This window comes from Schistocerca piceifrons, chromosome 10, assembly GCF_021461385.2.
Source record: "Schistocerca piceifrons isolate TAMUIC-IGC-003096 chromosome 10, iqSchPice1.1, whole genome shotgun sequence".
Taxonomy (NCBI): domain Eukaryota; kingdom Metazoa; phylum Arthropoda; class Insecta; order Orthoptera; family Acrididae; genus Schistocerca; species Schistocerca piceifrons.
In genome coordinates, this window is record NC_060147.1 from 35,710,099 (window position 1) to 35,736,873 (window position 26,775).

Below are 26,775 nucleotides of genomic sequence, written 5' to 3' on the forward strand. Positions count from 1 at the left end.
GGATAGGCTACAACCCTGTCTCTCTCCCTTCCCAACCACTGCTTCCCTTTTATGTCCTTCGACTCTTATAACTGCCATCTGGTTTCTGTACAAATTGTAAATAGCCTTTCGCTCCCTGTATTTTACCCCTGCCACCTTTAGAATTTGAAAGAGAGTATTCCAGTCAACATTTTCCAAAGCTTTCTCTAAGTCTACTAATGCTAGAAATGTAGGTTTGCCTTATATAAACCTAGGTTCTAAGATAAGTCGTAGGGTCAGTATTGCCTCACGTGTTCCAATATTTCTACGGAATCCAAACTGATCTTCCCCGAGGTCGGCTTCCACCAGTTTTTCCATTCGTATGTAGAGAATGCGCGTGAGAATTTTGCAGCTGCAACTTATTAAACTGATAGTTCGGTAATATTTGAATATCTTCGTGAATCACCCTGCATACATACATTCACTGGAGGCGGCGCCTATAAATTTGGCAGTCTGTCGCGTCGTCCAATGATGTTTTCGAACGTTGGTTCCCCCCGTAAAACTTGATATACCAAGTCCCCTCTACATTCTGTTGATAACTGTTTAACCGCGGGTAACACCGCAGCCCACAGCAAGCAATGAATAACATTATGCAGTACGTATGAAAGATATCTTATAACAATATTTTCTGCCAAAGCATTTCCGCGTTGAGGTCCTGTCCTCTGCACGCCATTACTTTGCGGGGAAGTGGCGGCGGGAACCAGAGTGTCTGTAGCGGTTTGCCGCCTGCGGTGCAGAAATGGCGGACTGTGCGCGGGTTGTTGTGTGTGTAGTGCGGTCTGCGTGGTCTTGTTAGCGGTCCGGCCGGCGGAATGTCGGTACAGGTGTAATCCGTCACGGAGTCCGGCTAGCAAAATAAACGCCCACGAAGGGCGGGACGCACCGCGCATGCGCCATTGGCGAGGCTCTACTCGCCGCCCCGTACCTTAACCTTCGGGGCCTACCTCCAGGCGCCCACGTGCAGCTGGGGCCGGCGGGTACATTTCAAACAGCGAGCAACTCGGAGCTGCGAGCAGGAGCAACACCGACTCAAAGGAAGGCCTCGGCACTTTTTGGTGACGTCACGTCAGCTAGGCACGGCAAACGCCAGCTCTGTTGCAGGCATATACTCATAATGGTGGTGTCTCCCTCCCTGACACAGGAAAATGTGGAACTATTGGCGGTAGTTGACCAACACACATTGCTCTGAGAGATTTCTGCAATCAATTAATTGTGCATTTCTTTACACTTCTTAACAAATACTGTACTCCTGAACTTAAATTTCCGCCTGTTTTAAGGATTGACATACAAAAACAACTTCATGGTCCAGCAGCAACAGAATTCGTGCTTCTTTACCTTATTTGTGTATCTGAGGAAGTTACGTTTGTACTGGGTTGCTTTTACAAGAAACTGTGAACATATTGGTGCTCTTCTTTAGGTATCTTGGTTGACGATGGGGTGAGGAGCACTGAATTTTAATGAAATATCTTGCGATTGTACACGTTGGGGGAGGGGGTGGGGGACAGAAGAAGAGGCAAAAGAGAGATACTAGTTTTATCAAATAAAATTTTTTAAGCTCAGCAGTATTTTCGATGGATGAAGCTATTTTGTTTCCTGTTTAGAATTCCTTTCGTTGAAAACGACTGTAATCTGATGACTGGCAACAGTTGGTCATTTACACATGTAAATTAGTTCACATTTCCAGTGACGATGTCAAACGAAAACAAATAAATGAAAGAAACGAGTTCATTGTAAGGGGGTTGGGGTAAGTTTCGATAACAAAATCGATCAAGTAAATGTAGTTTCTTGAACGTAAAATTTCCGAAGCTTGCAATGGGGCAAAGCATCTTCTCATCCTGATCTACGTTTGTTTCGACTGGATTCAGTAATACAGAACTATGCTCTTCATTTGCAGCTTTACGATAGTAAGAAAATATTTCATCTAAATAAAACTGCAGAATCCAAAACAATACCTAGCATTTTGTCCAAAAATAAGAGATTTATAGTGATAAGCACGTCCAGGCGTTTCTGCCTGCAGCAGACCTGGCGTTCGCCGTGCCTAGCTGACGTGACGTCACCAATAAGCGCCGAGGCCTTCCTCTGAGTCGGTGTTGGCAGGAGTCACGCTAGGGGCTGCCATTTATTTTCAGAGGAGGACCTCTTCGGTTGTCATCCGCGGCACCTTACAGCACAGCGCTACCTCGACGGTAATTCTACGTTCCGTTTTGTTGACCTGCATGGCCAGCCACCCTGCGCTTACACTTCAGCAAGATAACGCCCGCTCGCACACGGCAAGAGTTTCTACTGCGTGGCTTCGGGCTTGGCAAACGTGGGAGTTGTAGTAGATTAGAAATGGAGGTTCACCAGGCACAAAGAGTTGTTAGAGGTCCTAAATAATCTCATCACGATAGGGCATAGGCGGTTCTATCTTCCCCCAAACCTCATCAAGTATCATAACACAATCATCGCCTCCATCGTGGGCTACGGGCCCGGAGTCTGGGCTCGCAGGCTCACGAGGGTCGTTCCTGCTACGGCCATGAGGAGAGCGCAGCGCAACATGCTACTGCGTTCAGTCGGAGCCTACCGTACATCCCCAGGGGGAGCACTGTGGATTCTCATGGGGCTGTGCCCCCTAGGTGTAAAAATCAGGGAGCAGGCTGCATAGTACTGAGCAAAAGGGGGATAGATTGAAAAAACTGAGGACCTCATGGGGGTTTGAGGGGGGGATAGTCCATCAATGAGAAAAAGGGGAGTGGAACTATGGCAAGAGATCTGGGATGGGGATGAGACAGGGAGGAGAACATGTTACTACCAAACATCCAGGAGCGGTTAAGAATGAAGCACTTTCAGCCTAGTAAGGGAATGCTGCACTCCCTCACGGGGAATGGTCCGTATCCGGCACATCTTTGCCGTTTCGGTGACTGTGGTGCTGTGATAGGTACACCGGACCACGTGGTCTACGAGTATCCCTTTTTCGATGATGTTTGAAACGTCCCCTTAGAAAAATTACTGACACACAGTATTTTCTTTTGGCGCAACGCAATCTGACTTTCATAAATCCCTACAAATGAATGGCCCTGACGAACATTAACCTATACGTTTCACAAATCACTTACCTCACCAAAATCTTTGTTACTCGAACTACTGCAATACAGCGAGCGCCACTACTGCCAGCTAAATAAAAGATTCAAACTACGGAAGGCACTAACTACTGATAGCCATAGTTAGCAAATGAAAGATTTTAATAGAGAACAAACAATGTATTTACCTTAATAGTCATCAAAAGTCATAATATATATATAGCAGCTCATGACATCTAGTCTTACAAATTTCAAAACTCCGCCATTTCTCTCCCCACATCCACCACTGCTGGCGGCTCACCTCCAACTACGCAACGCTACGCGCTGTTCACATCCAGCTGCCCAACACTACAATGGCAGAGAACAATGCAAACTAGTCACAGACTGTACACAGCACAGCCAGTGATTTTCATACAGAGCGCTACGTATCGTTGCCAATGAGAAAACATAAACAGCCTACTTACATATTGCCACGGACTTAAGGAACTCACTGCCAAACACAGACACCTTTCATCTAATCAGGAACCCGGTTACCTTTAATATCATCGACAGACTAGCCAGCCAGGTATCCGCCAAAGTCCTGCGAGAATACCGTAGTGAGATAGAGTAACGGATGAGCAATAAAGTGACATCACACACCTATCCCATTCCGCCAGGGCGCGTACTGGTCGACCGCTGTGACGATCGGGATCCGTCGCGTCCAGCATTAGAGGGAGGGTCTGAACCTACCGATTATAGAGACCACACACTCATTATGACTCAGTAGTTAGAATTTACTACTAGAAAATAGATTTTAGGATACTCTGAAAAGACCTGCAGCGATTTTCCATTAAGGCCAGCCCAGTGCCATGGGCACGCCCTCTAGGATTAGCTCGGTGGGCCAGGCCAACAATGTAGGTTTGTATTCAGCTGGCACACTTGTAACGCTGCAGGATGTAGCTTAGCAGAGTAGAGTAGAGTTGGTTGGTTCAAATGGCTCTGAGCACTATGGGACTCAACTGCTGAGGTCATTAGTCCCCTAGAACTTAGAACTAGTTAAACCTAACTAACCTAAGGACATCACAAACATCCATGCCCGAGGCAGGATTCGAACCTGCGACCGCAGCGGTCTTGCGGTTCCAGACTGCAGCGCCTTTAACCGCACGGCCACTTCGGCCGGCAGAGTAGAGTAGATAGATAGTAGGTTAATAGTAGGTCAAATAGTAGGCATGCCCATAGAGTAGCTAACCTTCCATCCTGTAGTTAATACTAACAATAAGTAGATAAAGTTTTGGTAAATGCTGCTTGATAATTAAGAACTTTTCTATGTTACTTCCACCCACTAATATTTTAGGTGGTGGGTTACTATGTATGTTATTGGTTTTGATGAATTTCTTTTTTTTTTTTTTTTTAAAAAAAAAGAATACCATGCCTTCGCCAGCTAAAGTCGCCGGCCCTCTCCCTAATTGGAAACGCTTGGAGCATTATGGGCAGGGCCTTCCAACCAGTATCTAACTCGCCAGTTGGACAGAATTTAGCAGCAGATCCATCAAGAGTACATCGTAATGGGACGCCCTAGTCTAACATACGAGGGGCGTTAGAAAGGTCCGTGCAAAAATAAAAACTACTTACATGTTAGGGGTAAACCTTTTTTATTTTTCAGCATAGCCTCCTTTTAGACGCATACACTTCGTACAACGCTGTTCTAATTTTTTGATCCCTTCCAAATAATAGGAATTGTCCAACTCTGCAAAATAGCTGCTAGTTGCTGCAATCACCTCCTCCTTTGAATAAAATCGTTATCCCGCCAGCCATTTCTTCAAATTGGGGAACAAACAGTAACCCGAGGGAGCCAAGTGTGGAGAATAGGGGTGATGTGAAACGAGTTGGAATCTCATTTCCATTAATTTTGCGACCACAACTGCTGAGGTTTGTGCTGGTGCATTGTCGTGATGCAAAAGGATTTTTTGCGATCCAATGGCCGACGTTTTTTTTGCACCTCGGTTTTCCAACGGTACATTAACGATGAATACTATGCACCTGTAATAGTTTTACCCTTTTCCAGATAGTCAATAAGGATTATCCCTTGTGAATTCCAGTCGCCATAACCTTTCTGGCCGAGGGAATGGTCTTCACTTTTTTAGTGCAAGTTCTCCCTTGGTAACCCATTGTTCAGATTGTTGTTTGGTCTCAGGAGAATAGTAATGTATCCATGTTTCATCCACAACTACGAAACGACGCTTACAGTCATGCGGATTTTTCCTGAACAGTTGCAAACCATCCTTGCAACACTTCAGACGATTTCGTTTTTGGTCAAGCGTGAGCAATCGCGGAACCCATCTCACGGATAGCTTTCTCTTGTCCAGATGTTTATGCGAAATAGCCGGGCTGATTGGCCGAAAGGTTCTAGGCGCTTGAGTCTGGAACCGCGCGACCGCTACGGTCGTAGGTTGGAATCCTGCCTCGGGCATGGATGTGTGTGATGTCCTTAGGTTATTTAGGTTTAAGTAGTTCTAGGTTCTAGAGGACTGATGACCTCAGATGTTCTTTCCCATAGTGCTCAGAGCCTTTTTTATGCAAAATAGTATGTAGCCATTCATTCGAAATGCCCACAGCACTAGCAATCTCACGCACCTTAACTCGTCATCCATCACCATATCATGGATTTTATCAATGATTTCTGGAGTCGTAATCTCCACAGGGCGTCCAGATTGTTCAGCAGCACTTCTGCCAATATGGCCACTCCAAAAATTTTGAAACCACTTATAAACTGTACTGTTTAATCACCTCACGAAATTATTTTTCGTCCACATTTTGACAATCACTCGACTTCCTTGATTCACACGAATGCCAAACACAAAGAAATAGACCAGTACGGCTGAAACTTGGTGTGCGTTCTTTCCAAAGATACTACTAACTAAACATGACCTCGAGACGCGCCGGTAGTGCCATCTCTCGGACTTTGCGCGGACCTTTCAAACGCCCCTCGAAATAGCCGATACCAGGAGCAGTTTCGAATCTTGTATAGCTGAATATTATCTCAGCTGTTTACCGAAATGTGTTCGATTTGATTTTGTATACAATGCGTCATATTTCAGGCTAAAATGTATAACAAGAAATTAACGTGCTACAATCGACTTGTACTAACTCTGTATGTACAGTTAAAATTACTTTTCTTTGGGAAATATTTGAAACTACGAAATATGTGGCACACTTAAAATTCCTACTATTATTTACGCAATCTGTCGCTAACTATTACATTTATTCCTGGAGTCATTTACAAAATAATGATAAAACCTGGTGAAGGCTCTTTTGTCAAGAAAGTCTGTAAAGTCATTTGTTTTGTAAATTCCTTGGAATGTTGTTAGTACCGCAGAACGAGTTAGTGGTGGTGGGCATGCCTCTGATGGGTTCGGACGTGTTTTATGTTTGGAAATAACAAAGTAAATTTCTGAAACTTCCTGGCAGATTAAAACTGTGTGCCCGACCGAGACTCGAACTCGGGACCTTTGCCTTTCGCGGGCAAGTGCTCTACCAACTGAGCTACCCGAGCACGACTCACGCCCGGTACTCACAGCTTTACTTCTGCCAGTCCCGAGTTCGAGTCTCGGTCGGGCACACAGTTTTAATCTGCCAGGAAGTTTCATATCAGCGCACACTCCGCTGCAGAGTGAAAATCTCATTCTATGTAAATTTCTGTTTTATGGAAGTGGAGATTGTGATGACAGTGTGACATAGAAGAATGGGATAAAATGAAAAGGTCATAGAAAAAGAAGAGCAGAATTACTTAATATTCATCGTATCATCTGGAACCACCGCGCGGGATAGCCTCGCGGTCTGTGGCGTCTTGTCACGGTTCGCGCGGCTGCCCCCGTCGGAGGTTCGAGTCCTGCCTCGGGCATCGGTGTCTGTGTTGCCCATAGCGTAAGTTAGGTTAAGTAGTGTGTAAGCTTAGGGACCGATGACCTACGCAGTTTAGTCCCATAACATCTTACCACAAATTAAAAAAAAACTGGAACCCGCAAAGTTAAAAAAATTTCAGCCTCAAGAATCTACCCCTATACGTGACGAAGTGCAGCGAACAATGAGAAAATGAAGATAAGTAAAAAATTTATCTGTACATCTTATGCCTCTCGAACGTTATGAAACGAATTAATCTTTATGAAGAGACTGAAAATAGACTGGTGTTGTGTGGGACGGTAAGATTACAACATCAAGTAACTCCATGGGTATATGCCACGCGGAACATCTGCTTGCATAAGGGGCCAGAGGTGGACCAACGCATTATTAACTTGCTCGGTTTCTGAAGCTCTTTCTCTTAAATAAATCATCCAGTTTTTCCGAAATTGTAATCGTTCTCGTTTGTCCGCGCACGTACCTCACATATGCTGAATTCCGTCCCATTCGGATAACTGCTTAACGGTGTGCCATTCTGTCTTGGAGTGTATATTAGTGAATCGTCCAGTACCACGTGCCCTTGATGTTACGCTTAATTTCCACTAACACTCACCATTCCGGTTGGTCTGGTTAGCGAGTACAGGGGCCACGTTTGACTGCAGTGAGGCGTCGGCTTTTCTCTTGCAGGTCCTACGAGTACCTGCAGTTCATGTCGTCACATGAGGACTTGCAAAGCTACTGGCTGGCGAACACACGCAGCTGAACTGACAGTGTGGTTTCCTTGAAGATAACTTGTGCGATGTTTCACAGAATATAAGAGCAAAGAACGCAAGTGCTGTAAAAGAAAAGGCAGTTCGTAAAAGCCGGAAAAAGTTAAAGTGCGACGAAGGATTTTCGACTTAATCCTCTGCGGACAATGAGGGGAGAAACCAGCTGATTGCAGAACGTGCAAAAATAAGTAATAAACGCTACCCGCCGCTGTTGATAGTTTTTGAAAGGCTCTGGTCCAATGTTCTCACAAATTTCCGTACGTCTAAGACTCCAGAAAAAAGTAATCGAAACAAAGCTACCTAGGAGGGTCATTCAATAATAAGAGACAAATTGATCTGGAGAAAAAAGCGTTTCTTTTTGCAAAGTAAAACTTTTTCTACTTTTCAACATAATCCACTTCAACATTTAAGCACTAGTTCCAACGAGCTACAAGCCTTTTTTATTCCGGCTGCAGAGAACTCTTGGTGTTTGAACCAATTTCCCACAAATTTTCATCACGTCCCCGTTGTCCTGGAACCTCTTCCCACCTAATGCCTCCTTCAGTGCTCCAAACAAAAATGAAATCACTAGGTGCTAAATCAGGGCTGTAAGGGAGATGGGACAGTACTTCCCAGCCCATTTAGTCGATGGTTTAAGGGTTAGTTGAGCAATATGAGGACGTGCGTTATCTTGCTGGAGAATCACACTTCTAAGATCCACCTTGTTTAAAAGCAAATCCGAGTAGTATTGGCTTCTCATTGTACGCTGCTCTTCGATATAATCACAAAAAAACTGGACCTTCAGCATCCCAAAACATCGTCAACATGACTTTTTTGAATTTTTTCTTGACGGGTGAGTTGGTGTGTGCTTCCACCCTATGCTTTGTTTTTTTGATTCTGGCTCATAATAGTGAACCCAAGTTTCATCACAAGTTAAGAATTTCTTGAGGAAGCGCTAACCTTCTCTTTCATAACGTTCCTTTAGCTCCGTGCACACTCTCAACTATTGTTTCCTTGTGTAGCCGCGTCAACTCCTTTGATACCCGTCTTGCACATGTTTCGCGGTTCTTCAGCTTGTTATAGATAATGTTATGAACTGTACCAGTACTAACGTGAACTTTATAAACTATCATTTCCACAGTCACACGGCGGTCGGCTCGAATAATGTCATCAATTCGACTTTCAAGTGAGGGAGTTGAAACTGCAACTGGTCGGCCAGAACGGTGTTCGTCAATCACTGAGTCACGACCATTTTTGAACTGCTCTACCAATTTGTAAGAATTTGCACGATACATACAACCTTCATGATAAACTTTAGACATTTTAAAGTATATATTGACTGGTTTCTCACCTTCAGCAAGTGAAAAACAAATAACAGAAAAAATGGCTCTGAGCACTATGGGACTCAAAATCTTAGGTCATAAGTCCCCTAGAACTTAGAACTACTTAAACCTAACTAACCTAAGGAAATCACACACACCCATGCCCGAGGCAGGATTCGAACCTGCGACCGTAGCAGTCCCGCGGTTCCAGACTGCAGCGCCAGAACCGCTAGACCACCGCGGCCGGCCCAAATAACAGAACGTTGTTCAACTGCTGTGGACGTTTCAAGCGGACTCGCCATCTTGATATGTATTTTTGAAGTTATAAACAAAACGATATTGACACATCAGCTGATCAGCGCTCATCCAAGTGATGCCAACTTAAAGCCATAAAATAACCAAACTTGCCCTACTAACTGTTTATCCCCACGCCAATTTGTCTCTTTAATTAATGAATGTCCCTCGTATTTAACTCACTGAATTCAAATGCTTTGGTTTGTGTCGTTAGTAACGGCGACAAGAATGCAAAGAATTCACGATGTGCTAGATGGAGATTGTTTGGCTTTAGACAAGGGAAAGGCACAAAGGCATTTGTGACGATGCGCTTCAGAATGGAAGCAAGACTGAAGAAAAATCAAGACCTTCTCATAGGATTTATGGACCTAGAGGTGGCGCAAGGCGCTCTAAATTCTCTATGTGTAACCCACAGCGAAAGGAGGGTAATATGCGACATGCACAATAAGCGAGAAGGAAAAATAAGAGCGGAAGAACGAACTATTCTGTTTGAAAAGGTTGTAGAACAGGAACATAGTCTCTCACCACTACTATTCAATAGATACGTGGAAAAAGCGAGGTGTAAATAACAGAAAAGTACAAGAGTTGTATTAAAATTCAGCGTGAAAGAACATAAAACATAAGATTCGCTGATGACATTGTTGTGACTAGTGAAAGCAAGGAAGAAATAGAGGGCATACTGAATAGAATAGTCAGAATATGGCTTAAGAATACAGAATCTGGATTAAGAGTAACGCGAATAAACAAGCGTGTAATGGGGAGTAGCAGAAATGATATTAGTGAGAAATTTACCATCAAATCGGGGACCACGAAGTAGGCAACTTTAAGGATTTCTACTACCTAAGCAGTACGGGGTGTTCAAAAACTCTCTCCGCAGTGCCGTATGATTGTTAGCCGTGCGTGCCGTATGCAGCAGGGAATACACCGAAATGAAATTCAGCGAAATACAAGTAATTAATTTATTGAATATTCATTTTTACTTACAATTTTCACATTAAGTGTTGAAAGTGTCCCCCCCCCCCCCCCCCTGTTGGTGAATACACAATTCAATTCGTCTAATCATGTTTCCAAACACAAGCTGTAACATTTCTTCTGTGGAAATGGAAATGAGCGTCTGGCGTCATTGGCCGGGAGGCCCCTCGCGGGGCAGGTCCGGCCGCCATATCGCAGGTCTTATTACATTCGGCGCCACATTGGGCGACCTGCACGCCGGATGGGGATGAAATGATGATGAACACAACACAACACCCAGTCCCTGAGTGGAGAAAATCTCCGACCCAGCCGGGAATCGAACCCGGGCCCAGAGGACAGCAATCCGTCACGCTGACCACTCAGCTACTGGGGCGGACATTTCTTCTGTAACAGAAGCAGTGAAAGTGGCTATTGCAGTTTTCAATTCATCGATGGATTTTGGACGGTTTTTATAGACAGTTGCTTTCGCTGCACCCCAAAAGAAAAAGTCAGCTGGTGTTAGGTGAGGCGATCGTGGAGGCCAAAGTCCCTGTGAAATTATGCGATCACCAGAAGCATCAGTAAGCAGTGACATTGAAACGCGAGCTGTATGCTCGGTTGCACCAGCTTGTTGAAAATAACCGTTCAGTATTTCACTTATCACAAGTTCTCCTATGAATGGGTACAGAATATCACTGCAGTATCGTTGTGCGTTTATTGTTTCGCTGAAAAATATGCGACCCACAATCCGACGTCTTGAAATTGCAATCCAGATACCTATTTTCACAAAAGGAAATGGTTCCTCATGAATACAGAATGGATTTGCAGTACTCCACATACGAGAATTTTGCGAGTTCATGTACCCGGATAAATAAAACCACGCTTCATCAGTGAATATCCCTTCCATTTTGTTCAACGAAATTTTTGAACCGTTACAATAATGCGATCTCTTGCCATGATCAGTATTTTTCAGCTCTTGCACGACTGTCACTTTGTATGGGAAAAGTTCTAATGTTTTCCTTACAGCTGTGTGGGCCACTCCGACACTAACATCGATTTCCTGGGCGAGTTTTCTTACTGACTTGTTCGGAATCGTGGACATTTTATCGGAAATATCGAGTAGTTTATCCTCAGACAAAACGCTAGGACGACCAATTCTCGGCGCATCTGTCACTGAACCCGTACTTCGAAATTTGTTAATCGAATCTCGCACAGTATCGCGATGTGGGAGTGTTGTCTCCGGGAAAACTGAATTAAATGTTTGACGAACTGAAACTGTGTATCTGCCACCAGCTTTGAACACTTGTTCGACTGAAAACACACGTTCCTCAATGGTTGGCATTTTAACAGTGACAAAAACGAAACAAACGAAACAAAGGAACTAAACTTAAACGTTCACAACACGTAGCGACACACACCAATGATACTACTGACGCTGGCTGAGATAAACGAAACAGTCTAATGTTGGGAGAGTCTACTTGAAGGGAAGTAACCCAGGTAGGCGAACAATCATACGGCACGCGCGGCTAATAATCATATGGCACTGCGGAGACTTTTTGAACACCCCATATAATAACACTTCACGGAAGAAGCAAGATAGGACATGAAAAGCAGACCAGCACTGCTAAAACAGCGTCTCCGGTCGACAGAAGTATCAAACTTCGTTCGTGAATTGAGGAAAAAATTTCTAAGAATGTACGATTGGAGCACAGAATTTTATGGTAGTGAAACATGACCTGTGGGAAAATCGGAACAGAAGAGACTCGAAAGTTTGAGATGGGTCCTACAGAAGAACGTTGAAATTTAGGTGGATTGATAAGGTAAGGAATGGAGAGATTCTGCTCAAAATCGGAGAGGAAAGGGATATGTGGGAAACATTGAGAAGAACGGTCAGGTTGACAGGACACGTGTTAAGGCATCAAGAAATAACATCCACAGTACCAGAGGGAGGTGTAGAGGGGAAAAAACTGTAGAGGAAGACAGAGAGTGGAGTATATCGAATGAATAATTGAGGATGTAGGGTACAACTCTGAGATGAAGTGGAGACAAGAGAGGAATTCGTGGCGGGTCGCTTCTAAACAGTCAGAAGACGGATGAGCCAAACATAATAAGTTGTAAGCGGCGGCTCCGCGGAAGACGCCTTGTTAGCACCTTATTTTCTGATCAGCGCTGCCATTGGTTTGCCATTATACGGCTGCCGCTACACGCTAGCGGTCGCTTTCTGCTTAGCGTGTGTCAAATCAAATACGGATCATCTCTTGCATCGGAGCTACTCGCAGTGAAGTAACGCGGCATGCCTGCTACAGAGGTTTAATACGCGCTCCGAGTTCTTTCCACGACGAATACAAATACGCTATGTGATCAAAAGTATCCGGACACCTGGCAGAAAATGGCTTACAAGTTCGTGGCGCCCTCCATCGGTAGTGCTGGAATTCAATATGGTGTTGGCCCACCCTTAGCCTTGATGACAACTTCCACTCTCGCAGGCATACGTTCAATCAGGTGCTGGAAGGTTTCTTGGAGAATGGCAGCCCATTCTTCACGGAGTGCTGTACTGAGGAGAGGTATCGATGTCGGTCGGTCAGGCCTGGCACGAAGTCGGTGTTCCAAAACATCCCAAAGGAGTTCTACAGGATTCAGGTCAGGACTTTGTGCAAGCCAGTCCATTACAGGGATGTTATTGTCGTGTAACCACTCCGCCACAGGCCGTGCATTATGAACAGGTGCTCGATCGTGTTGAAAGGTTAGGTTAGTATTGTTTAACGTCCCGTCGACAACGAGGTCATTAGAGACGGAGCGCTAGCTCGGGTTAGGGAAGGATGGGGAAGGAAATCGGCAGTGCCCTTTCAAAGGAACCATCCCGGCATTTGCCTGAAACGATTTAGGGAAATCACGGAAAACCTAAATCAGGATGGCTGGAAGCGGGATTTCGCAATCGCCGTCCCCGAATTGCTCTTCAACAGTGGGAAGCAAGAAGGTGCTTAAAACATCGATGTAAGCCTGTGATGTGATAGTGCCACGCAAAACAACAAGGGGTGCAAGCCCCCTCCATGAAAAACACGATCACACCATAACACCACCGCCTCCGAATTTTACTGTTAGCACTACACAAGCTGGCAGGTGACTTTCACCGGGCATTCGCCGTACCCACACCCTGCCATAGGATCGCCACAGTGTGTACCGTGATTCGTCACTCCGCACAACGTTTTTCCACTGTTCAATCGTACAATGTTTACGCTCCTTACACCAACCGAGGCGTGGTTTGGCATTTACCGGCGTGATGTGTGGCTTATGAGCAGCCGCTCGACCATGGAATCCAGGTTTTCTGACCTCCCACCTAACTGTCATAGTACTTGCAATGTATCCTGATGCAGTTTCGGATTCCTGTGTGGTGGTGTGGATAGATGACTGCGTATTACACATTACGACCCTCTTTAACTGTCGGCGGTTTCTGTCAGTCAACAGACGAGATCCGCCTGTATGCTTTTGTGCTGTACGTGTCCCTTGACGTTTCCACTTCAGTATCACATCACCTAGGGATGTTTAGGAGTGTGGAAATCTCGCGTACAGACGTATGACACAAGTGACACCCAATCATCCGACCACGTTCGTAGTCCGTGAATTCGGCGGAGCGCCCCATTCTGATCTTTCGCGATATCTAATGACTACTGAGGTCGCTGATATGGGTTACCTGGTAGTAGGTGGCAGCACAATGCACCTAATACGAAAAACATATCTTTTTGGGGGTGTCCGGATACTTTTGATGACATAGTCTAGCACCGGAAGTTATTAACTCTTCCGTAGAGCAAACTGCAATCATTTATTTTACGGGAAGATTATAAATAAACTCTCGGTACGTGAGACGGCTGCTATGACAAAGGAGTGATCTTAGTAGAATGTAACTTCACGGAAACGTTTGTAAGGACAGGTGGAAGAAAAAGAACAATTAAAGCATTGAAAGAAACACGTTTTAATTCCCACATGAAAGGGTAACATTTGTTAATTGCGTACCATGTTTATGTCCCAGGTTAAAATGGTTCAAATGGCTCTGAGCACTATGGAACTTAACATCTGAGGTCATCAGTCCCCTAGAACTTAGAACTACTTAAACCTAACTAAGCAAAGGACATTACACACATCCATGCCCGATGCAGGATTCGATCCTGCGACCGTCGCGGTCGCGCGGTTCCAGACTGAAGCGCTTAGAAGCGCAGGGCCACACCGGCCGGCATTTGTGATTCATTGCCATGCCATGTGATAGACTGTTGAAGAAACTTAGCAGTCTTTGAACTACTTTAAATATTATCCAGTTTTAACTGAATGTTTCCAGTAAGTACATCATACAGCGATAGTCATTAAAACTGAAACACTAGGAAGGACCAAATAACGAAATTTTACTCACTGTGCGTGTACACAACAGAAGGAAAAATAGGATTAAATCGGTAAGTTATTTGATGGTATACAAGAAGCAGAATTCAGTACACAGAGTTGCCATCTCGGTATCAGCTTAAACGGGACTTGGATAACAGATGCAGGTACGTCATTCCGCGCTGCTTCAGGTCCGTGCCAAGTTCCTCAACCAATGTTGTGTCCGCGACCGGTAGCTGAGTGGTCAACGTTCCTGGAAGAAAGGATATTGCGGAGATGTTCAAAATGTTCAAATGTGTATGAAATCTTAATGGACTTAACTGCTAAGGTCATCAGTCCCTAAGCTTGCACACTACTTAACGTAAGGACAAACACACACACCCATGCCCGAGGGAGGACTTGAATCTCCGCCAGGACCAGCCGCACAGTCCACGACTGCAGCGCCTGAGACCGCGCGGCTAATCCCGCGCGGCTATTGCGGAGACATGGCTTAGCTACAGTCTGGAGGGTGCTTCCAGAATGGAAATTTCGCTCTCCAACGGAATGTGCGCTGATGTGAAACTTCTGCAAGGCCTGCAAGAGACCTTCTATGAAGTTTGGAAGGTAGGAGACGAGGTACTGGCGGAATTGAATCTGTGAGGGCGAGTCGTGAGTCGTGCTTGGGCAAAGGTTCCGAGTTCGAATCTCAGACAGGAACAGTTTTAATCTGCCAGGAAGTTTCTTATTTGGCAGGTTGTTAATTCAAATCATTACCAGCGAAGGTCCTAAGACAGTGTCCTGGGGAAAGCCAGAACTTACACTACTGACCATTAAAATTGCTACACCACGAAGATGTGCTACACATGCGAAATATAACCGACAGGAGGAAGATGCTGTGATATGCAAATGATTTGGTTTTCAGAGAATTCACACCAGTTTGGCGCCGGTGGCGACACCTACAACGTGCTGACATGAGGAAAGCTTACAACAGATTTCTCATACACAAACAGCAGTTGACCGGCATTGCCTGGTGAAACGTTGTAGTAAGGAGGAGAAATGCGTACCATCACGTTTCCGACATTGATAAAGGTCGCATTGTAGCCTATCGCGATTGCGGTTTATCGTATCGCGACATTGCTGCTCGCGTTGGTCGAGATCCAATGACTGTTAGCAGAATATGGAATCGGTGGGTTCAGGAGGGTAATACGGAACGCAGTGCTGGATCCCAACGGCCTCGTATCACTAGCAGTCGAGATGACAGGCATCTTATCCGCATGGCTGTAACGGATCGTGCAGCCACGTCTCGATCCCTGAGTCAACAGATGGGGACGTTTGGAAGACAACAACCGTCTGTACGAACAGTTCGACGACGTTTCCAGCAGCACGGACTATCAGCTCGGAGACCGTGGCTGCGGTTACCTTTGACGCTGCATCACAGACAGGAGCGCCTGCGATGGTGTACTCGACGGCGAACCGATGTGCACCAATGGCAAAACGTCATTTTTTTCGATGAATCCAGGTTCTGTTTACAGCATCATGATGGTCGCAGCCGTGTTTGGCGACATCGCACATTGCAAGTGTGTATTCGTCATCGCCATACTGGCGTATCACCCGGCGTGATGGTATGGGGTGCCATGGGTTACACGTCTCGGTCACCTCTTATTCGCATTGACGGCACTTTGAACAGTGGACGTTACACTTCAGATGTTTTACGACCCGTGGCTCTACCCTTCATTCGATCCCTGCGAAACCCCACATTTCAGCAGTACAATGCACGACCGCATGTTGCAGGTCCTGTATGGGTCTTTCTGGATACAGAAAATGTTCGACTGCCGCCGTGGCCAGCACATTTTCCAGATGTTTCACCAACTGAAAACGTCTGGTCAATGATGGCCGAGCAACTGGCTCGCCACAATACACCAGTCACTACTCTTGATGAACTGTGGTATCGTGTTGAAGCTGCACGGGCAACTGTACGTGTACACGCCATCAGAGCTCTGTTTGACTCAATGCCCAGGGGAATCAAGGCCGTTATTAGGGCCAGAGGTGGTTGTTCTGGGTACTGCTTTCTCAGGATCTATGCACCCAAATTGCGTGTAAATGTAATCACATATCAGTTCTAGGAGAATACATTTGTCCAATGAATATCCGTTTATCATCTGCATTTCTTCGTGGTGTATATTTGTATTTAAAGCTCACCGACCATTTCACCATCTTCTTCCGTGCACTTGCACAAACAGTGCCCGATCGCTTACTGGGATCGGCGATAAAATCGCGAGTAATGAGTGTGATTGGCAGGGGCACTAGTGCTGGACAATAAGCTGCGAATGTGGATCTCACGGGAGGTGTGCCAGAGATAAGTCCCTGGAATTGTACTATCCTCTGTGGCTCAGATAGAGGCCGCCGGCACGGTAGCTCAGCGTGTTCGGTAAGAGAGCTGGTTGGCCTCTGTAATAAAAAAACTGATGCAAGGATCAATCAACGAACTTGAACGGATGTCGTGTGACGTCCGCAACGACCAAACACAACGATCAACAAGGAACAAAATGCAAAAAAAAAAAAAAGGAAAGGATAGAGCGTCTGGCATGTAAGCAGGGGATCCCGGGTTCGAGTCCCGGTCGGGGCACACATTTTCACCTGTTCCCGTTGATATACATCAACGCCTGTATGCAACTAAGGGTATTCATTTAATTGTAATTTCATGATAAAATTTGAAACGTCCCTTAGAAGAATTATAAATGACTGTGCTTAAACTGACACACAATATTTTTAGCGCAACGCAATCTGACTTTCAAAAATCCCTACAAAAGAATGGCCCTGACTAGCATTAAACTATACCTTTCACAAATCACTTACCTCACAAAAATCTTCGTTAGTCGAACTACTGCAATACAGCGAGCGCCAATACTGCCAGCTAAATAAAAGATTCAACCTACTGAAGGCACTAACTACTGATGTATTTACCTTAATAGTGTTCAAAAGTGATAATATATATATATATATATATATATATATATATATATATATATATATATATATATATCAGTGCATGACATCCAGTCTTACAAATTTACTGTCTCTGATGGACACACGTCCAGATCATCCGCTCTCAAAACTCCGCCATCTCTCTCCTCAAATCCACCACTGCTGGCGGCTCACCTCCAACTGCCCAACGCTACGCGCTGTTAACAGCCAACTGCCCAACACTACAATGGCTCCTATTCCAACAATGCAAACCAACCACAGCCATCAGACAGCACAGTCAGTGATTTTCATAGAGCGCTATGTGGCGTTACCAACATAAAAACCTAAACAGCCTACTTACAAATTTATTGCACAAGTTGGCCAAAAGAAGGGATTCTGTATTGTGTATGGAACCGGGGACCTAGAAACGACGGAGAGGCTTCATCCCGCCGTAGCCCTCATGGTTCACAACCCCACAACAGGCCACAGCAGTCCACCCACTCCACCGCCGCCCCACACCGAACCCAGGGTTACTCTGCGGTTCTGGCCCAGTGGAACCCCCCCCCCCCCACCACCACCACACACACACACCCGGGAACGTCTCATACGAGACGAGTTAACCCCAAATGTTCGCGTGGTAGAATAATTATGGTGTAAGACGGGGTACGCGCAGCAGTCGCCGACATAGTCTAACTGAGGCGGAATAAGGGGAACCAGCCTGCATTCGCCGAGGCAGACGGAAAACCGCCTAAGAACCATCCACAGGCTGGCTGGCACACCGGACCTCGACACTAATCCGCCGGGCGGATTCGTGCCGGGTGCCGGCACGCCTTCCTGGTCGGGAAGCAGCGCATTAGACTGCGCCGCTAGCCGAAAGAAGGGATTGGTTGATAGGACACATTCTGAGGTATGAACGACTCTTCAATTTGGAAATATGTGTGGGTGGGGAGGTTAGTTGGTTGCAGAGGGGGGGGGGGGGGTTGGGGTGGGGGTGAGGGAAGAGAAGGACAGAGTGATAAGGGAGACCGATAGATGAATACAGTAAGCAGTCTGGAATTGATGTACGCTGCAGTCGTTATGCAGAGATGGAGAGACTCGCAGTCTAGGCTACGGTGGAGGTCTACATCAGACCAGTCCCCTTCTGTGGAAGGAGTCTTACTTACTGTACGCTACAATAAAGAAACTTTATAGCGATCTGCGGAGTTGTAGATGCAGATGTAGATGCAGATGCGCGTGTGCCGGTCCCTCCCACTGCACTCGGCGGCCTCATCGAATCCCAAAGCAGGGTCGGGGGTCGCGGCGATTATGGATCCCGGCTGCCGTGCGCCTGCTTTACGGCGGCATTGTCTCGCCGGCCCAGCCTTACATGGCGCTACGGGACTGCCGGCACGACTTGCTAATGCCGGCAGATCACATGCTAATGGCCGGCCGCTCCCGCCAGCCTCCTCCATCATACCCTCCACTACTGTTCGCCGAGGTTGCAACACCCAGGCGCATTTTAACATTGCCATCCACTCTTGAGGAGGACGCGGCGTCTCATCTCGGACGGGGAGCCAGGTTGAATTAATTTCACGCGTTCCCCAGGGCACTGTGTTGGGACCTTCGCTGGTAACGTTATGAATTAACAACCTGCCAAATAAGAAACTTCCTGGCAGATTAAAACTGTGCCGGACCGACATTAGAACTCGGGACCTTTGCCTTACACGGGCAAGCTCTCCACCATCTGAGCTAAGCAAGCACAACTCACAACCTAGGTGTTCCCCAGGGCACTGTGTTGGGACCTTTGCTGGTAACGTTATGAATTAACAACCTGCCAAATAAGAAACTTCCTGGCAGATTAAAACTGTGCCGGACCGACATTAGAACTCGGGACCTTTGCCTTACACGGGCAAGCTCTCCACCATCTAAGCTACCCAAGCACGACTCACAACCTAGGTGTTCCCCAGGGCACTGTGTTGGGACCTTCGCTGATAACGTTATGAATTAACAACCTGCCAAATAAGAAACTTCCTGGCAGACTAAAACTGTGCCGGACTGCAATTCGAACTCGGGACCTTTGCCTTTTGCGGGCAAGTGCTCCACCATCTGAGCTACCCAAGCACGAATCACGACCCAGGTGTTCCCCAGGGCACTGTATTGGGACCTTCACTGGTAACTATTTGGATTAACAACCTGCCAAATAAGAAACTTCCTGGCAGATTAAAACTGTGCTGGACCGACATTAGAACTCGGGACCTTTGCCTTACACGGGCAAGCTCTCCACCATCTAAGCTACCCAAGCACGATTCACAACCTAGGTGTTCCCCAGGGCACTGTGTTGGGACCTTCGCTGGTAACGTTATGAATTAACAACCTGCCAAATAATAAACTTCCCGACAAATTAAAACTGTGCCGGACCGACATTCGAACTCGGGACCTTTGCCTTTCGCGGGCAAGCGCTCCACCATCTGAGCTACTAAAGCAGGACTCACGACCACAGCATCAGTTCCGCCAGTACCTCGTCTCCTAAACTTCATAGAAGCTCTCTTGCAGACCTTGCAGAAGTTTCATATCAGCGCACACTCCAGTGCAGAGCGAAATTTTCACTCTGGAAACATCCCCCAGGCTGTGGCTGAGCCATGTCTTCGCAATATCCTTTCTTACAGGAGTGCTAGTTGTGCAAGGTCTGCAGGAGCGCTTCTGTGAAGTTTGGAAGGTAAGAGGCGAGGTACTGGCAGAATTTAAGCTGTGTAGCACGTCATCTTCGTGGTGTAGCAATTTTAATGGCCAGTAGTGTACATATATTTGAAGATGGACATGTCCGAAAGAACAGATCCCATCTTCATATAAATATAAATTTTATCGCCATTTCGTTTCACTATCTCCTCATTAGCCACTCGATATACACGTCGCATCTCGAACGTTTTTCTATGGTATCTTATTTCAAAAACTTCTGTTCTTGTTGTTGTTATGGTCTTCAGCCCTGAGACTGGTTTGATGAAGCTCTCCATGCTACTCTATACTGTGCAAGCTTCTTCAGCTCCCAGTACCTACTGCAGCTTACATCCTTCTTGATCAGTTTGCGCTATTAATCTCTTGGTCTCCCTCTGCGATGTATACCCTCGAGGCTTCGCTCCAGTAATAAATTGGTGATCCCTTGGTGCCTCAGAAAGTGTCCGCGAATTCCTTCTCTCCCCAAAAAGCGCGGGGTAGCCGTAGTTTAAGTCAGATTAAATAGTGCTTAAGTTTAGGGACCGATCACCTCAGCAGTTGGTCCCATAAGACCTTACCACAAATTTCCAAAATTTTTCCCCAACTCAATTCAATACCTCCTCGTTACTTACGTGATATACCCATCTCGTCTTCAGCATTCTTCTGTAGCACCACATTTCGGAAGCTTCTATTCTCTTCTTCTCTGAAATATTTATCGTCCATGTTTCACTTCCATACATGGCTACACTCCATACAAATACTTTCAGAAACGACTTCCCGACGCTTAAATCTATACTCGATGTTAACAAATTTCTCTTCTTCAGAAACGCTTTCCTTGCCATCGCCAGTCTACGTTGTATTTCCTCTCTACTTCGACCATCATCAGTTATTTTGCTCCCCAAATAGCAATACTCATTTACTACTTTAAGCGTCTCTCTTCGTAATCTAATTCCTTCAGCATCAGCCGATTTAATTCGACTACATTCCATTATCCTCGTTTTGCTTCTGCTGATGTTCATCTTATATCCTCCTTTCAAGACATTGTTCATTCAGGTTGCTCTTCCAGGTCCTTCCCTGTCTCTGACAGGATTACAATGTTTTTCACGTACCGGTACTATCGTTCGTTGTGCGGCTTGCAGTACACGACAAACTCTTCTGAGGAAACCGTGACAGGTGTGATGACCCTGTTGCAGGAACGTATTATATCAACTTCACATTATCATCGTGACGTGCGGAAGCTACCAAGAATCAGAACAAATGATTAAGACAAAATGTACGTAGTTTTTTGTGTAGAATCTGCTTCTGCAAAAAAAAAAAAAAAAGAAATGGGAGTTCCCATTTGAAATTTTAAAGTTGCCTCCCGCACCACCTCCAGGGAGCTGGGTTGGCGGGCTAATTTTAGCACCAGTAGATGTCCCCATCGAAAATAATCAACGTTGGGTTCTAGACGTTTTTTCGTTTGAAGCTTTTTTTTCGAGTTATTCTGGTTTGTAAACGTAAAATTTACACCCTGTATGCTATGCTGTCACAAATAGAAAATAAGGCATTATGAAGGCATTCGCATAGAACAATATTTAAAAAAAGAAACAGGTTCAAATGGCTCTGAGCACTATGCGACTTAATTTCTGAGGTCATCAGTCCCCTAGAACTTAGAACTACTTAAACCTGACTAACCTAAGGACATCACACACATCCATGCCCGAGGCAGGATTCGAACCTGCGACCGTAGCAGTCGCGGGGTTCCAGACTGAAGCGCCTAGAACTGCTCGGCCACAACGGCCTGCAGCGGGCCCACAATTCCTCATGTTGCTGTTTTTGTATCAGTATAGTATTAATGTTTTGTGGCAAAAGCATGACACAGGCGTGCACTGAGCTTCTCTGAAATGAGGAAAATTCTGTACAAAATTGCATTCTCCCTGCCTTTTAGTACCTATTGCACGGAGAAAAATATTCCCAGTTGCGTCCTCTCGGTAATGGTCAGCCATTAGGAGAGTTGGCGTGTTCTTCGCACCCGGACCGCGGCTCACCGTAATCTGTCGGCGTTACAGCGAGTTCGTGGAAACTCTTAGAGATGCAAATACGCGGACTGCACTCCTGGCGCAGTATATATGAGATTCGAGTGCAGCAAGGCGCTGCCCACTTGAACAGCAGGGGTCGCCGCTTTTACGGGGGGGGGCGGGGGGGGGGGGAGGGGGGGGGTAACGGAATTGCAATTCGCTGTTTATGGCACGAAAGTCCGAAGGGCGCCCTTCAGGCCGTCACCTGATAAACAGGTCGTTTGGCTAACGCGGCGAAAATGGCCCCGCTTTTACGGGCCCACGTGAGTGCCATTTTGATGGCGATTGCTTGTCGCAATGTCCACGCCTGAGAATTCCTTCTTATTACTCTCCGGAGCACGTCACCTGCCTAAAAAACAAAATTAGGAGAAAACACCATTACAGCTCGGTAACACTGCATTCCGCGCTCCTAGTCTCGACAACATCTAAGGCATTATACAGGGTGATTCAAAAAGAATACCACAACTTTAGGAATTTAAAACTCTGCAACGACAAAAGGCAGAGCTAAGCACTATCTGTCGGCGAATTAAGGGAGCTATAAGGTTTCATTTAGTTGTACATTTGTTCGCTTGAGGCGCTGTTGACTAGGCGTCAGCGTCAGTTGATGCTAAGATGGCGACCGCTCAACAGACAGCTTTTTGTGTTATTGAGCACGGCAGAAGTGAATCGACGACAGTTGTTCAGCGTGCATTTCGAACGAAGTATGGTGTTAAACCTCCTGATAGGTGGTGTATTAAACGTTGGTATAAACAGTTTACAGAGAATGGGTGTTTGTGCGAAGGGAAAAGTTCTGGACGGCCGAGAACGAGTGATGAAAATGTAGCACGCATCCAGCAAGCATTTGTTCGCAGCCGAGGAAAATCGACTCGCAGAGCTATCAGAGAGCTGCAAATTCCACAATCAACTGTATGGAGAGTCCTACGAAAAAGGTTAGTTATGAAACCTGAACGTCAACTACCCGAGGCGATGGATCGGCCGCCAGGCAGCCCGTGACAGAACACTTCATCACTGGCCTCCAAGAAGCCCTGATCTTACCCCCTGCGATTTTTTCTTATGGGGGTATGTTAAGGATATGGTGTTTCGGCCACCTCTCCCAGCCACCATTGATGATTTGAAACGAGAAATAACAGCAGCTATCCAAACTGTTACGCCTGATATGCTACAGAGAGTGTGGAACGAGTTGGAGTATCGGGTTGATATTGCTCGAGTGTCTGGAGGGGGCCATATTGAACATCTCTGAACTTGTTTTTGAGTGTAAAAAAACCTTTTTAAATACTCTTTGTAATGATGTATAACAGGTTATATTATGTTTCTTTCATTAAATACACATTTTTAAAGTTGTGGTATTCTTTTTGAATCACCCTGTATAGTGGAATTTAAAACTGTGATTTTTAAACCAAGCTACTGGTTCCTTGTGTAGCGTCTACCAAACTACATCGCCTAGCAGAAAAAAGTAAAGCATCCTTGGCGGGGGTGGGGGAAGGAGGCGGAAACGAAATGAAACTTCACTGGTTCAGAGCATGGAGCAAATACACTCAAGAGCCAAAAATTTGTACACCTGCCTAATATCGTATAGGGAACCCGCGAGCGCTCAGAAGTGCAGCAACAAGACGTGTCATGGACTCGACTAATGTCTGAAGTAGTGCTGGAGGGAACTGACACCATGAATCCTGCAGGGCTGTCCATAAATCCGTAAGAGTACGAGGGAATGGAGATCTCTTCTCGACAGTACTTTGTAATGCAGCCCAGATATGCTCAATAATGTTCATTTCTGGAGAATTTGGCGACCAACAGAAGTGGTCCTGGAACCATTCTGTAGCAATTCTGGACGTATGGGCTGTCACATTGTCCTGCTGGAATAGCCCAAGTCCGTCGGAATGCACAATGGACATGAATGGATGCAGGTGATCAGACAGGATGCTTATGTACGTGTCACCTGTAAGAGTCGTATGTAGGCGAATCAGGGGTCCCATATCACTTCAACTACACGCCGCACACCATTACAGAGCCTCCACCAGCTTGAACAGTCCTCTGCTGATATGCAAGGTCCATGGATTCGTGAGGTTGTCTCCATACCCGTACACGTCTATCCAATCGATACAATTTGAAACGAGACTCGTCCGACCAGGCAACATGTCTCCAGTCATCAACAGTCCAATGTCGGTGTTGACGCGTCCAAGCGAGGCGTAAAGCATTGCGTCGTGCAGTCATCAAGGGTACACGAGTTGACCTTCGGCTCCGAAAACCCATATCCATGGTTTGGTCGAATGTTTCGCACTTTGACACTTGTTGATGACACAGCATTCAAATCTACAGCAATTTGCCGAGGGGTTTCACGTCTGTCAAGTTGAACGATCTGCTTCAGTCGCCTTTGGTCCCGTTCTTGTAGGATCTTTTTCCGGCCGCAGCGATGTCGGAGATTTGATGTTTTACCAGATTCCTAATATTCGCGGTACATTCGTGAAATGGTCCTACGGGAAAATCCTCTCTCCACCACTACCTCGGAGATGCTGTGTCCTATCGCTCGTGCGCCGACTACTATACCTAGTTGAAACTCACTTTAATCTTGATAAGCCTCCATTGTAGCAGCAGTAACCGATCCAACAACTGCGCCAGACACTTGTTGTCTTATATAGTCGTTGCCGACCGCAGTGCCGTATTCACCCTGTTTACATATCTTTGTATTTGAATACGCATGTCTATACCAGTGTATATACCCTCCACTGCTAGTGCTTCTACCTGTCGTTTATGAGTGATTATCGTACGGTGAGATCGAATATAGGCGGTGGTCACATTAATGTTATTACACCGTGTAGTTTTCGGAATAAATGTCTTCAGTTGTTTTATTAAGCTGGCAGGAATTCCCAAATTGTAGAGCCTGTGAATAAAGTTGAAAATCGATAATATTGGTACGATCAACCCTGCACCACGTACTGTACAATGGCTTTTTATAATGTACCGCAGCGCTGTATTCTGTCTGTTTGTATATCTTTGTATTTGAATGCGCATATCTGTCTAGTTTCTTTGGCGCTTCAGTGTATATCTATGGAGTGAGCATAATATACGGGGCTCGTTCTCGACATCAAACCAGGAAAGTCACGTGATTCTGGTACGACACTGTTTGTAATAGCGAAACTTGAATATCACGTGAATTCGCCTTGTTTTACACCCGTTTCTGCACGTTTGAGTTTTAGTAACAGCTATGATGCCACGGATGTAAAGAGACGTACGTGAAAAGAGGACTAGTTACTTTTCATAGGTACGTACAACGAATGCATAATCGTAAACGTCAGATTGATATGAGGCACTTTACATGTTGCAAAATATCGCGACACAGTACAGTATTATGCAGTCTTGCGTTGTAGAGATAATTTCTGCGATTTTATGATCATGTGTTTACGAGACAAGTGCTAGATAAGTATGCAAATGTGTGCAAGTCAAATGCCAGTGAGTCTATACACATGTTGCCGCTATGTTCATATGCAGATAAAATTTTTACATGACAGTCTGATTAATTTCATCCAATTTATGTAGGTTCTCAAACCCCTTCGTGTGCCGAAGTATTTCTGCTTAAGACTGTTTCCTATTCAGTGTCATTGTAGCGTGATTAATTAAAACAGATTTGACAACAGGAGTCAGCCCAAAAGAAAATATAAAAAAAAAATATTGGTGGCTGTCACTTCTTTTATTACCACAGAATTCGAATGTTGATCTTGTACTTCATATTTTTACTTTCCTGAAGAGATGACGAGAAAATTTTATAGACATTTCACTTTATAACAAGCAGTAGGGTAAAGGAAAATTGAAAAAAATAATTGAAAAACGGGTGGTGGAAATGCTTACTGCATTTACTGTAACACTTTCATTGTTCCAAATGCGCTGCTTTTTCGTGACACTTGGGCGCTGTCTACAATGTCTTGGTAACATAATTAATTACTGTCCGCCCCCGGTAGCTAAATGGTCAGCGCGACAGAATGTCAATCCTAAGAGCCCTAGGTTCGATTTCCAGCTGTGTCGAAGATTTTCTCCGCTCAGGGACTGGGTGTTGTGTTGTCCTAATCATAATGATTTGATCCCCATCGACACGCAAGTCGCCGAAGTGGCGTCAACTCGAAAGACCTGCACCAGGGAAGCGGTCTACCCGACGGGAGGCCCTAGTCACACGACATTTACATTTAACATAATTAATTAGAACAGATATTCGACAATATTACGTGCAACAGAAAACGTAAAACAATACTGTTGGCTGTCACTTCTTATTCTGTCACCGAAGAAAGGTAAATAAAGTGGTTCAAAAATGGTTCAAATGGCTCTGAGCACTATGGGACTTATCATCTCAGGTCATCAGTTCCCTAGACTTAGAACTACTTAAACCTAACTAACCTAAGGACACCACACATATCCATGTCCGAAGCAGGATTCGAACCTGCGACCGTAGCAGCAGCGC

General features: G+C 45.6%; 1 protein-coding gene and 1 non-coding gene across 2 annotated transcripts in view; one reads left to right on the forward strand and one right to left on the reverse strand.

Annotated features, from left to right (window-relative positions):
- The window catches only part of LOC124718663 (sonic hedgehog protein-like), a 387,181-nt gene that overhangs the window by 168,669 nt on the left and 191,737 nt on the right, over window positions 1–26,775 (forward strand). The window lies entirely within an intron of this gene.
- Window positions 6,536–6,610, reverse strand: Trnas-cga. Its single transcript has one exon. It is a non-coding gene; the product is annotated as a tRNA-Ser (tRNA).